Genomic DNA, 14,343 nt, shown 5'->3' with positions numbered 1-14,343 from the left:
TCTTTAATGTTGAATAATAAACTGGGGCAGAAGTAATGTGAAAAGTATATATTACCAATTTCAAAGAAACAGAATCTGAGACATTTTAATAGAATACTGCATGATTTTTATCCTTTCCAGTGACTGTATTTGTTTGAAAGTCTCAAATGTTTTTATTCTTATTACCCACTTGGGGACAAGGAGGTACAAAAAGACGGTTTTCTGACTTCAAGCTAGGAAATGACTAGAAAGATAAAAGAAATCTTGTGGGCTATGGTCTATGATGGTTGGTGGACTGTCAGGTTAAAGTTAAGCAGGTAGCTCCCCAATGAAGCAAATAAAGGCTTCTTGGAACTTTGGGAATTTTTTAAACTAGGAAATTTTAAATGTTTTCCTAAAGGCAGTTACTATCCTAACAAAAGGTACTCTTCAGCCAGTATTTCTCAAAGAATGGGTTGTGGTCTATCTACACCTCAATCAGCTAGAATGCTTGTAGAAAAGCAGATTCCAGGGCCCTACCACCATAAAGTGATTCCTTACATCTAGTCGGAAGTCCAGAAACCAGTGTTTCATGTACACTCCCACATTCAGGACTACTCTTTCGTCATCCTGATCCACAATAAGCACCACAATAAGGGGACAAAAGTACCTTAACAAAACTTTTAAAGTCACCTATAGTTTAAAATATGATTTTTATTAGAGACAGCTAAAAAAATACATGACTTAAGAGAAATTATATATACATTTTAGCTTAAATTTGCATTTCTCTAAGGACTAATAATGTTGAACATCATTTCATTTATTTATAGTCCAACTAGATATCTTCTTTTGTAAAGATGTTCAAAGTTTTTATATTGGGATGTTTGTCTTACTGAGTTACATGAGTTCTTTACAGATTCTAGATATACGTCCTTTATCAAATATATGTCCTGTGAATATCTTCTCCCTCTCTTTCCTATTACAAACAGCGTCTTTTGGGGAGTGATTTCATTGAGATGGTGAGATAGGCTGTTGCTAACTTTAGTCCCCTTCACAAGAAGATCAATTAGCAACTATCCATGGATAAGACACTGTTGTAAAGTTCAGTGAGGGTGAAGAACCCTCCTGGACCACAGAGACTGAAAAGGACTATGCAATAGAAAGGCAAGAGGAATGGCTACACTCTGATCACATTGCCCTTCCAAGGCAAGCATAGAGCCACAGTAAAAAGGTGTCCTGGGCATACAGTTTCTCCAGAGGGAAAGAGACAAAGGTGGATATCCAGCTCTCTCAGTGTAATGGGTTGCTTCCCAGAAGGCCCACTTGGGTCTTGTCACAAGGGGATCACAGGAGGAATCTGCGGGGTGAATCTGTAGGTCTTGACTACTGGAGATTATACTGGGATACAGGGGAGGACAGGATATACAGCAACCAGAACTTGATAGACTGCCCTCCTCCTTAAAACAACACCCAAGTGGAGATCTTAGCCAGTGGCTATACCTATCTGCAAAGTCAAACCAGAGGCCCAGTCCGGCCAGTGATGTTGGTGGACAATTCTACATGATTTGGGTCCCCACTCAATGAGCCATACCAGCCACGAGCCTGTTCTGCAGCCTCACCTAGGCTGGGAAGCAAATTAAAAGACCTGCCTAGGGTTGAATATAACCTTCAGCTCCACCTAACCAGAAAGCCTAACTAGAACATCTGGAAGCTGTAAACTCAGCCTGCAGCCCTGCTTAAAATGGCACTTAGCAGAGAACTCAGCCAGTGGCTCAGCTCACCTGCAGAGCTGAGCTGGTTGCCCCGTCTGGCCAGGGAGCTTGGTGGGTAGCTTTGCTAGATTCAGGTCTCCGGCCATCAAATCATAATGGTTACGGAGCCTGTTTTATGGCCCCATCCAGGGCCCCATCAGGCAGGGAAGCATAGTCCTAACTGCTGAGTATAGCACGCAGTCCTGCCCAACTAAGAAGCATGAGCAGGCACTGTGGAGGGCATGTTGCAGCTATGCGTGGACAGGAAAGCAAGTCAGTAGTCCTATCCAGCTGTTCCCAGCCAGTGGCAACCCTGCTGACATCAAAACTCCACTAGCATCCTTGCCCAAATAGAGACCCACTTGCCCACGGACACTATCAGCTGACTCATCAAGAACCCCAAGCTGACTAAAGAACTGTCTCTGCAAAGACACACAGACAACCAAAATTTTTTTAAAAAATGCATAAATGAAATGAAAAGTTCAACAAATAGAGGATTTCTATTAAATGAGTTATATATTTAATATAGAAAAACAACAACCAAACAGAAACCCTAGGGATGAAGAATATACAATGACTTGACTGAAGAATTCAATAAAGAGCTTCAACAACAGATCTGACCAATCAGAAGAAAGAATCAATGAACTGAAAGGTTATTTGAAATTACCCAACAAGAGGAGCAAAAAGGAAACAGAATGAGAAAAAGTGAAAAAAGCATGCTGATTTATGGAATAACTTTAAGAGAAACAATATATAGTTGATCCTTGGACAACATGGGTTTGAACTGCATGGGTCCACTTACATGTGGATTTTTTATAGGATACTATTTTAAATGTATTTTCTCCTCCTTAAGGTTTTCTGAATAATATTTTTTTCTAGCTTATTTTATTGTAAGAATACAGCACATAATACATAAAACGTACAACACATATGTTCCAGTCAACATTAGGCTATCAGTTAAGTTTTCATAATGTTGAAATTATATGTGGATTTTCAAATGCATGGGGAGTTGGTGCCCCTTACCCCGTTGGTTCAAAGGTCAACTATAGCTTTCAGTATATTCAAAGTTTTTTTCATGAATTTATCCTCAAGTATGTAACATCTTTAGAGGCTTCTGTAAATGGCATTTTTCTGTAACATTTTACGGTTGCACTTGTAATACAGAAAAAGTGTTTTTGATATTGACTATGTATTTTTCAGTCTTACTAAATTCACTTATTTTCACAGCTCTTTGGGTATATTCTTTAGGATCATCTATACAATCATTTTGTTGACAAACACCTTCCTTCTCTTCCTTCCCAAATGATGCCTCTTATTTCTACTTTCTGTCTTAATGTACTGACTAGCACATCCAGTACAATACTGAGTAGAAGTGATGAAGCTAGACATCCTTGTCTTGCTCTCAATAGAAAGAAAGCATTCAATCTTTTACCATAAGTATCATGTTGGTTTTTTTGTTGTTGTTCTTTCTTCCAACAGATGCTCTTTATCAGACTGAGGGAATTCTTTTCTATTACTAGTCTGCTGAATGTTTTAAATTATGAATATATGTTTAATTCTGACACATATTTTCATTTCAATTTTTAAAATTTCCCAAATTGTTAATGACTTCTAATTTAATTCTGCTATGTCAAAGAACATGATTCTGACTGCTGAGTGCATTGTTGAATAAATATCTATGAAGAAAAATATCTATAAGAGTAAGTTCATCAATAGTGTTGTTCAAGTCTTTTACACCTTTACTGATTTTCTGTTTGTCAATTATTGGCAGATGAGTGTTGAACTCTCCAACTATAACTGTGGATTTATAATTGTGAATTTACCTTAATTTCTGTTTATTTTTTCTTCATGCCTTTGGGAGCTCTGAAAGTAGGCTTATAGAGACTTAGGACTACTGTATCTTCATGATGAATTTTCTCTTTTATAATGATAAAATGTCTCTTTACCTCTGATAATATTCCCTGCCCTAAAGTCTAATTAGTCTGATAATGTTATTCCCCACCCCATCTTTTTACTTTTAACTTACTTGCATTTTTTTTAAAGATTTTATTTATTTATTTGACAGAGAGATATCACAAGTAGATGGAGAGACAGGCAGAGAGAGAGAGAGAGAGAGGGAAGCAGGCTCCCCGCTGAGCAGAGAGCCCGATACGGGACTCGATCCCAGGACCCTGAGATCATGACCTGAGCTGAAGGCAGCGGCTTAACCCACTGAGCCACCCAGGCGCCCCTACTTACTTGCATTTTTATACTCAAAGTGCATTTCTTCAAAATCAAATCTCCCTGAAAAACAGGGAGAAAATATTTGCAACACAGGACTACTACCTCTAATAAGAGAAACAGTTTAAAATGGAAAAAATAAGTACCAAAGGTCCTATGGAAAAATATGTAGAATGAAGACAGACAACATCAAAAAATAAATATAAGCATGGCATAAAATATGTAGAAAGATATACCTCACTAATAACTAGAGAAAGACAAATTAAAACTATATGACAGAATTTCTGACCTATCAGAGAGACAAAAATTAAAAAGTATGATAATATATTCAGTAGGAAAAGTTGTAGGAAAATAGGGACTTTAATTCATTGGTGAGGGTTATGCAAACTGGTGCAGCTCCTGAAAGAGAATTTGGCAACATTAACAAAACTACATATGCATTTACCTTTTGACTCACCAATCCCATGTCTAGGAATTTACCCTAACCACGTACTTTCAACAATACAAATTACATATGCACTTATCTTTTTTTTTTTAAGATTTTATTTATTTATTTGACAGAGATCACAAGTAGGCAGAGAGGCAGACAGAGAGAGAGGAGGAAGCAGGCTCCCTGCTGAGCAGAGAGCCTGATGCAGGGCTCAATCCCAGGACCCTGGGATCATGACCCGAGCCATAGGCAGAGGCTTTAACCCACTGAGCCACCCAGGCACCCCTGCACTTATCTTTTGACTCAGAAATCCTATCTGTAGGAATCTATTCTGCAGATAACTTTGAAAAATATGAAAATACATATATGCAAGGCTATTCTTTGAAGCACTGTTTGTAACTGCAAAATACTAGAAACAAATTGCTCATATGCAATCTACATCCAAATAATATGTATGTTGCAGTCCATAAAAATACTGAGAAGGGTCTCTATAGGACTTATTTTTAAGTAGATCAAACGAAACACAAAAAAGCCTATACTACGCTTTCTTTTACAGAAGAAAGGGGAGGTATAAAAGAAAAATCCATGTGTTTGACACTTTTGTAGAGTTTGACTTTTTGAATTCTACTGTTTCATATTTTAAAATGAGTCTTTAAATGGAGGTAAAAAATCTCAAATGAAAACAAACAAGCAAACAAACCAGAAGCCAAAGAGCCAAACTTTCTTTAGAATGAACATTACCACAATGCAGATAAGTGTGGAGGGGGCAGTGGAGATAGATAGAATGGTGAAGAACACAACACATGTAAATTTTGAGTAAAATATTACTCAAATACCACATACATTCAAACTAAACAAAATAATAAATTCTAAACACTGTGCTTCCAACTATTAGGTTTGTTTTCATGAGTAATTAAGTTTATATTCTGTGGATAACTGGAGCCAGATTTCTCATTGCTAGAGAATATATGGAAACAAAAAGGGGAAGGGCAGAAAGAACACTGCGGTGGTATATTAAAACTGGAGTTATCAGTAACAACTCATGGTTTTAATATACATAGATATTAAGATAGATATAAACAGATGTATGTTTGTGCATACATACATATAGAAACATTTCTTCCTAACTCTAACAAGGTCTAGAGACAACCTCACCCCAGTGATTACACACAACAGATCTTAGTTTGTAAATATCCTCCACTAAAATGAAGCACAAGTCTCTGAAGAAGTGGGATGTTCCTGGGCTAGGTGAGGAAAATTATGAAATATACCTGGTACACCTTGATGTTTCAGAAAGTAAGGAAGTGTTCAAAGAATGGGGACATGTGAAAATCATAGAGAATACCCCCAAACATATATGGTCAATTGATTTATAATGACCGTGCTAAGATAATTCAATGGGAAAAAGTCCTTGCAACAAAAGGTGGTGAAATAACTGGATGTCTAGACCAATAAAAGTGAACTTTGACTTTTACCTTATGGTTTCCTTGCATTAGAATGTCAACAACAAACAAAAAACTGAAAGAATGATAAAATTTTTTTAAAAAATTACCACAGCAGTAATTTCCAGGCAAGATGCACCAGTGAATGCTCTAACTAGTCAGAGTTTGATGCCAAACAGCATATTTACAGGGTTTCAAAGTACTTCTTTGCAAAGTACTACACTTTTCATTATAAATGAAAATGGTACAAACAGACATCTTGTGCCTCCCAATAATCAGATGAACTGAGCAGGACACATATTTACGTGATATTCCTGCCAGAAATGCATAATCTAAAATGAACCATGAGAAATCCCAAACTAGGATGCTGGCCTCTACTTTTAAAATAAATGGCCTCTACTTTTTTAAAAAAAATGTCAAGGTCATAAAACAGACAAACCAACTATTCCACATTAAAGCTGAGTCTAAATTAAAATTAAGTATGACTGGAACCGCCTGAGATTTGGACCAAAATTTCTTTTCTTCTTAAAATAAAAATTATCCCTAAGGCTGCCTGGGTAGCTCAGCCGGTTGAGCAGCTGCCTTTGGCTCAGGTCATAATCCCAGGGCACTGGGATCAAATCCTGCATCAGGATCCTTGCTCTGCGGAGAGCCTGCTTCTTTCTCTCCCTCTGCTGCTCCCCCTGCTTGTGTGCTCTTTCTCTCTGTCATATAAATAAATAAAATCTTTAAAAAACAAAAAATAAAAATTGTCCCAATAATGGGACAATTAACAAAGTTTATAGATTAAATAATACTATGTGTGTTAATGTTAATTTACTGATTTTGATATGCATTCTCAACTTTTATAAAATTATGTCCCTCTTTATAAGAAATACACCCTCAGGTTTTAGGAGTAAAGGAACAACATATCTATAATTGATTCTTAAAAAATTCAGAAAAATAATTACATATACATTACAGGTATGTAGAGAAGGACAGATAAGAGAAGGTAGGGAAGAAAAAGGAGGGGCAGAAGTAGAGAGGGAGTTAATTAATGATAAAGTAAATGCAATATGGTAAATGAGGGACTCTAGATCAAGGATATATGGGAATTCTCTGTATTATTTTTGCATTTTTTTTCTCTGAACTAAATCTATTACAAAAAGTAAAAAAAAGTAAATATAATTTGAAAACTAAAGTATATTTCTTATAGATAGCATATGCTTGGATCTTTTTTTAAAGATTTATTTATTTGATAGACTGAGAAAGACAGCAACAGAGGGAATACAAGCAAGGGGAGTGGGAGAGGGAGAAGCAGGCTAATGCGGGGCTTGATCCCAGGTCCCTGAGATCATGACCCAAGCTGAAGGCAGACACTTAATGACTGAGCCACCCAGGCACCCCAGATCTTTCTTTTTTAATACAGCCTGATAACGGTTTTGAAACTGTTTACATTTATTCTAATTTTTTATATAGTTGATTTCGGTCTACCATCCTTTTATTTGTTTTCTATTTTTTTCCATCTGCTTTTTATTCCTTCTGTCTTCTTTATCTGCCTTCCTTTAGATCAAGTATTCCTTCAGTATTTCACTTTATATCCATGACTGCTCTGTTAGATCTCTTTGGGTTTTTTTTTTAAATGATTTTAATGTATCTTCCAGTATTTGTTTCATCTTTTCACAGTCTAACTCCAAATTGTGTTTCCACTTTACATACATGTAAGAACTTCACAACTCAATTTTCCCTCCTCTTGTCCTTGGTGCTGTCATCATACATGTAATGTTTACAAGTTATCAATTTCATAAAACTATGTGATTATTTTAGGATTTAAACGTCAGTTATCTCAAAAAAAATTTTAATGAGAAAACATGTCTTCTGTATTTTTCCACATATTTTCACCTTTTTGGTGATCTCCATCATTGTGCCTAGAGCTATGTTTTCATCTGTAACGGTTATTACCTTCAGAATTTAAAGGAACTGCCTTTACATTTCTTACAGTCTGCTGGCCACATGTTCTTAGCTTTTGTCTGGAAATGTATTTGTGGAGGGTATTTCTGCTGGATATAATATCCTGGGTTGACAACATTTTCTTTTGATTTTAAAATATCAATTTTCTGATTTTGTGTTTGCATTGTCTCTGATGAAGATCCATCAGTCATTCCCAGCTTTTGTATCCCTACATGTAATTTACTTCTTCCTGGCTGCTTTCTGTCACTGATTTTTAGGAACTGGAATATTATGTGATTTCGTGTGGTTTTCTTTGTTACTTGTGCCCTGGGTTTAGTGAAGTTCTCCAACAGCTCTCCCCTGTCCTCCAATTCCTGGAACTTAATTACACCTGTGTTAAATTGCTTGCCATTATACCATAGGTCATCAGGGGTTTGTTTATTCTTTTCCAGTCCTTCTTTTCTCTTCCTGTGCTACAGTTTGGGTTACTTCCATCACTGTCTTCAATTTCACTTTTTTTTTTTAAAAGATTTTATTTATCCATTTGACAGAGATCACAAGTAGGCAGAAAGATAGACAGAGAGAGAGGGGGAAGCAGGCTCCCCGCTGAGCAGAGAGCCTGGACCCTGAGATCATGACCTGAGCTGAAGGCAGAGGCTTTAACCCACTGAGCCACCCAGGCGCCCCAGTTTCACTTTTTCTTTTGTAATGTCTACATTTTCATTAATCCCACTCAGTGAAATTTTCATTTCAGAAACTGTATTTTCCAGCTCCAGAGTTTCCATTTTGTTTTTTTTTACAATGTCAATTTTTCCTTCATTATATTCATGTTTTCCTTTAAATCGAAGAACATATATAATGGATGTACTGAATTCCCCGGGTGCTACTTCCATCATCTCCATCATTTCTAGATTTTTTTTTTCCCCTTGGTTATGGGTCCATTTATTGATTCTCTACACATTCAATAATCTTTGATAAAAATAATTATTTCTAGTACATTATTACTATTCTAAATTACTTTCATTTCCATATGAATTTCAGAATTAGCTAAACTGTAGGTAATCTCTAGGAAAAAAAAAGCCTATGGGGATTTTGATTTGGATTGCACTGAAATATACAGATCAATTTGGAGAGAACTGATACCTTGACTTTTTATCCATGAAGACAGTATTCTCCCTCCACTTATTTGGGTTTTCTTTACTTACTCTTGCTGATGTTTGGAGATTTCAGTGTACAGTCTTGCACATCTTTGGTCAGACTCAACCCTAGGTTCACTAACTGCCAAATATACCCAGACTAGGCTACACCTAGGAAGCTAGGGCATATGAGGCCTATGAGCTCATGAGGCATATGAGCTAGGGCATCACTCAGCTGCTGAGTACACCAGGACACAGAGCTCTCCAGGACACAGAGCTATGTAGGAAAAGGGGACTGTTCTTTTCACCAGCCGCCCACTCTAATGTCCATACTTGGAAAGGGTGGCAGGAGGGGAGACAAGCATCACCTGATTGCCACCAGCCACTCAAAAGCCTCTACAGCATGGAGCCTACGGAAAATGAGATCTGCCAATGTTCTCCAGCTGTCATATCCGATTGGAATAACTGTCCCATCCCAGCGAGCTGCAGGAGATGGGAATATCTACTTGTCTGCCAAGCCCACTGAAACAGTTCTGATGCAAGGCAGAGCTGTGGAGTGATGGATGCAGTCTCTAGCTTGAATGCTATGACCTCCCACACTGTTCTTACTACGTTGAATAAATGTTTCTCAATTCATTTTAAGTCCTTTGAACTATCTCCAGATACTCTGTCTTTGCTCATTTTAATCATCCTAACAAATGTTTCTTATGGGGAGAAGTCCCCAAGCTCCTCATACCATCATTCCAAAAATCTCAATTCTGTCACACTTGTATTTAAGGTGAGAATAATGTGATGCTTTAAAAAAATAAGTGAAGTAAACTGGCCTACTCAAAGGAGCTTACCAACATCTGCTTTTGTGGTTTAACGCAAAGTTAATCCTATCTTTACTTAAGCTCACTTCTGGTAAGTTGACTTCCTATCATCAACTTACTACAGTCTTCAAGATTTATGTAAAGTAGTGCCTTTGGGGGGGGGGCAATATTTGTCACTTCATGTGCAGCTGAAAGCTCCAGAACTAGAAAATAAAAATACAAACCCCAGTGAAATCTTAAAACAACAACAACAACAACAACAAAACAAAAACCACAGCTTAAGGACATTCTCTTTAGTTTTTCTGGGTTTTGTTTTTTTGTTTTGTTTTGTTTTGTTTTTTACAAAATTTAAAACAGGTATTAGTGAAACTGTAAATATTAGCAGATTTTATCTTCCACTAAAATATTACCAAGTTTTGGATCTAACTACAATCTTCTGCATGCTTATGGCTACTATAGGCAACCAAAAGAGTTGTACTTAATAATAAGGAAACTATATAGTCAATTAAAGAATCCCAACACCATGTATTTCCCAGCCCAGTATTTTTGGCTTATTTCCCAGGTACACCAGGAAACTTAAAGATTAGAAGAATCTGATTCTTCTCATGAACATTAAGTGTATACACGCACACATACACATATGTCCTTCTTACCTAGCTGTATTTGCTAACATTTTCAGCTCTTATGAAAATGACAACAGTAGCAGTATTCCCAACCCAAGAGCTCTGCATTAGCTGCTTCTCTGTCTGAAATGCTCTTCCCTAAGACTTTCACCAGGTAAACTTAAACACCATTTCAGAGAAGCCTTCCTTAACATCCCATCTAAAGAACCTATATAGTCCTGTCTATTCCAGACTACTCTCTAGCTGCATTTACTTATTTAGTGGCTTACTGTCTGTATTCCTCATTCGAACATAGGCTCCACACCAGGGCAGGAAGGAGTCTTAGACTATCTCGCCCATCCAGCACTGTAGTAGTTTTAAAATATGGCCACAGATTCTCTGATACTTCTCTCTTCAAGAGATGGCACTTAATTCTCCTGGCCTTGGGGTTGACTTCTTATGAATGGAATATGGCAGAAGTGATGGTGTGTGACTGTAAGACTCAATTATAAAAGACACTGTGGCTTCCTCCTCATTTCTCTTGCATCACCTGTTCTGGGGTCACCAGCTGTCATGATGTGGCAACATTTAAACAGCCCTATGGATGGTTCAACATGGTGAAGGAAAAAGGCCTCTTGCTAACAAGCCAAGAAAAACTAAGCCTTTTTTTTTTTAAAGATTCCATTTATTTATTTGACACACACAGAGAGAGATCACAAGTAGGCAAAGAGGCAGGCAGAGAGGAAGGGGGAAGCAGGCTCCCTGTCAAGCAGAGCCCAATGTGGGGCTCGATCCCAGGACCCCGAGATCATGACCTGAGCCAAAGGCAGAGGCTTAACCCACTGAGCCACTCAGGCGCCTCCAAAACTAAGGCTTTTTGCCAAGAGTTACATGAGTGAGCCATCTTGAAGAGTATCTAGCTGGCCCAGGCCTTCAGATGTGGGTTGATACCTCAACTGCCATCTCAGGAGGGATCCTGAGCCACAACTACTTCACTGAGGTGCTTCCAAATTCCTCATTCCCAGAAACAGGAAGATGATATATGCTTGCTGTCTGAAGCTGCTAGGTTTGGGGGTAGTTTATTATAAGGCGAGAGATAACAAATACAACTACTAAGTCACCAAGTCTTACAACAAAGCCTGGCATACCCGAAGATCCCAGCAAACGTTTGCTGAGTGACTGAGCAAATAAATGATCACACAACCACAACTTACATTCATATAACATTTTAAAGTTCGCAAACTACAGTTGGCCAGATAAAACTTCTCATTTGATCCTCACAACAACTTTATATAAGTACATAACCTTATTATCATCTGTAAGATATACCAGGCAGAGAAATCATCTTCCCCCGTTTGCCAATGAAAGTTGTGCTCAGAGCAGTGAAGTAGCTGCTTTCCAGGCCCCACAGACGATGAACAGAGAACTCAGGACTTTTGACTCCTCATCTTCCACCACAGGCTCCACACTCCCAGGAAAAGTCAACCATGAAAGATGGCCTCATGTCACAAAATACTCAACCATTACTGGTATTTATTATAATATTTTGGTGTTCAACTCAAATAAACACTGATGGAACACTATCTGCACATCCTCTACCATTCTATCATTGTAAACAAAATATTGTCACGTAACTGATAATCATATTAAAACAAATCAGAAGTGGTGAGCCAGAACAAAGGAGAGGAATAGGAAAAGGGGATCCTGGAAAATTGTGTTTTCCATGGTTTTACTTCCCACAATTCTGAGGTCATGACAGCAGCAGTTCATTCCCTTGCAGAATATCCTAAAAGCCCATGGAGCCAAACCTGTCCCCAGAACTAACACAGATGATAAGGGTGGGTGGTGAGGGGGGAGGAGGGAGAGGCAAAGGCTGGGGAGAAAGAAACGGTAGCCCGAGGCTAGCATCTACCATTGTACTGCTATACAATCCACTAGGTACAGAATCATTCTATTAGCTGAGCTTTTCATGTTACAAATTTCCCTGGGGCAGGTAAAGTTTCACTTAAAGAATGAGATTTGATCCAAGATCACATACAGTGTTACCAACAGAGGTAACACTATTTCTTTAAGAAAGCAGGGGCAGAATCTACTACTGGCTTACTAATAAAGCCAGGAGGCAGGCAGCATGTGGCTTATACATCTGGGGAGCACCAACAGTGAGAAATTGATGTAGAAAAGACAAGAGAAGTTCAAAAGACAAAGTGTGCCTCCCAGCAATCTAACGCTCAGTGGACACTGGCCATGCCGCAAGGGGATACTGGTAGAGACAGTAATCTCCAGAGGTGGACCAGGCTCTGGGGTCAGAAGCCAGCCTTCACCTCAGCTATGCCTTGGGCCTTGTGGATCAGTTTGATGATGCAAGTGAAGGGAATGCCTGTGTCTTCTGTACCTTGATCCCTACAACCCTTTATGACATCCTTTTCAAGTGTGCTTTTTTCCCCACACAGTAGGCTGTGTTTTGTCACTTTAATACCTGTGCTCTATGACCTCATCAGAAGGGATGTCTTCATTGCCCTATAAGACGCCTAAAGGCAGGGGCTACACACACAGTCTCAGCACTGACCAGATACTTTCAGAAACCTCTAGGAATACTGGCTGAAAAAGAAAATCCAGGGAATACAGAAGGACTACATACTTGCTGTGCACATAGTCAGAGTGAACACAACATAGCCTGGCAATCAGAAGATGATGAATTCTAACTGAAACTGTGCTGCTTTCACTGCAAGCATATTCCTTGGTTCTAAGGGTCTCAGCTTCCTCGTGTGTCAAACAAGGGGCTCCTGTACTTAGAATCCTTTGAAATCATATAACTTTCACCTTAGTCAAATTTTGAGACCCAAACCCAAATGCTGACATTTTTACAGAATAGTATTTTAAACTGAAAAAAATAATTTCTGTTGTGTTTACAACTACACATCTTATTTACAACTTCTGTTGTTACACAACTGCACACTTATATTTTCATTCACATTTTATTTTGCATATGCAATTTTATTTAAGTTATTCTTTCTTAAATGAGAGCTCTGACAGTGTTTACTTTGTGCAGCGCTGAGCCACACGTTAAAAAAACCAGCTAAACGTGTGCAAGCTACGTTCTGATTATGTTCTTGTAAGTGTGGAGCCTTTATTTGCTTTTCCATGTCATATATATGTTTTTAAAATAACTTATTAAGGGTGAGTCAAAAATATAGTCCTTTAGTTTAGTTTTTTGTTAGCTGATATTAGGTTCAAACTCTAAATTTAAGCCTGTATATTGTTATGAATTGAATTGTATCCCCCACCAAATTTGCATGTTGATGCCCTAACCCTCCGATATGATAGGCTTTGAGAGGTAATTAGGTTTAGAGAAGGTCACAAGAATGAGGCCTTCATGATAGCATTAGTGCCTTTAAAAGAAATGACACCAGAGAGCTTGCTTCCATTCTCCCTCTTTGCCATTTGAGGATAAAAGGGAGACAGCAGCTATCTGTAAGCCAAGGACAAAGCCTTCACTGGGGAACCAATCTGCTGGCATCTTGATCTTGGACTTCTGGTCTCCAAAACTGTGAGGAAAAAAATGTTTAAGCCACTCAGTCTATGTGGTATTTTGTGACAGTAGCCTGGGCTCAAACGTATGTTTAGTACCGGGGCGCCTGGGTGGCTCAGTGGGTTAAGCCGCTGCCTTCGGCTCAGGTCATGATCTCAGAGTCCTGGGATCGAGTCCCACATCGGGCTCTCTGCTGAGCAGAGAGCCTGCTTCCCTCTCTCTCTCTCTCTGCCTGCCTCTCCATCTACTTGTGATTTCTCTCTGTCAAATAAATAAATAAAATCTTAAAAAAAAACAAAAACAAAAACAAAAAACGTATGTTTAGTACCTAATCCAGGTTCATACCCATAGCATATGCATTCCAATTTGAACCCAGTAGTTTAATGAATTCAATGATCTTAGGGAAGAAAAAAAAAAAAAAGTGAAGTGTGATGGTTTTAAAACGTATCTGTAAATCATCGAATATTCATCATTCCCCTCACTCAATTTCCCATCCCCACATCTTTCTCCCCTCCCCCATGCCTTAAATCAAGA

The 14,343-nt window shown here is 38.3% G+C and overlaps 1 protein-coding gene across 1 annotated transcript in view; it reads right to left on the bottom strand.

The window, feature by feature from the left end:
• Positions 1-14,343, bottom strand: part of TMEM131 (transmembrane protein 131) — a gene marked incomplete at its 5' end in the record, with an annotated part of 212,195 nt that overhangs the window by 123,740 nt on the left and 74,112 nt on the right. The gene's annotated exons all lie outside the window — the stretch shown is intronic.

The sequence above is a fragment of the Mustela nivalis genome (assembly GCF_964662115.1).
Source record: "Mustela nivalis genome assembly, chromosome: 8".
NCBI lineage: Eukaryota > Metazoa > Chordata > Mammalia > Carnivora > Mustelidae > Mustela > Mustela nivalis.
Note: the sequence above shows the minus strand (reverse complement) of the source record. Positions and strands in the feature narration are given on the sequence as shown.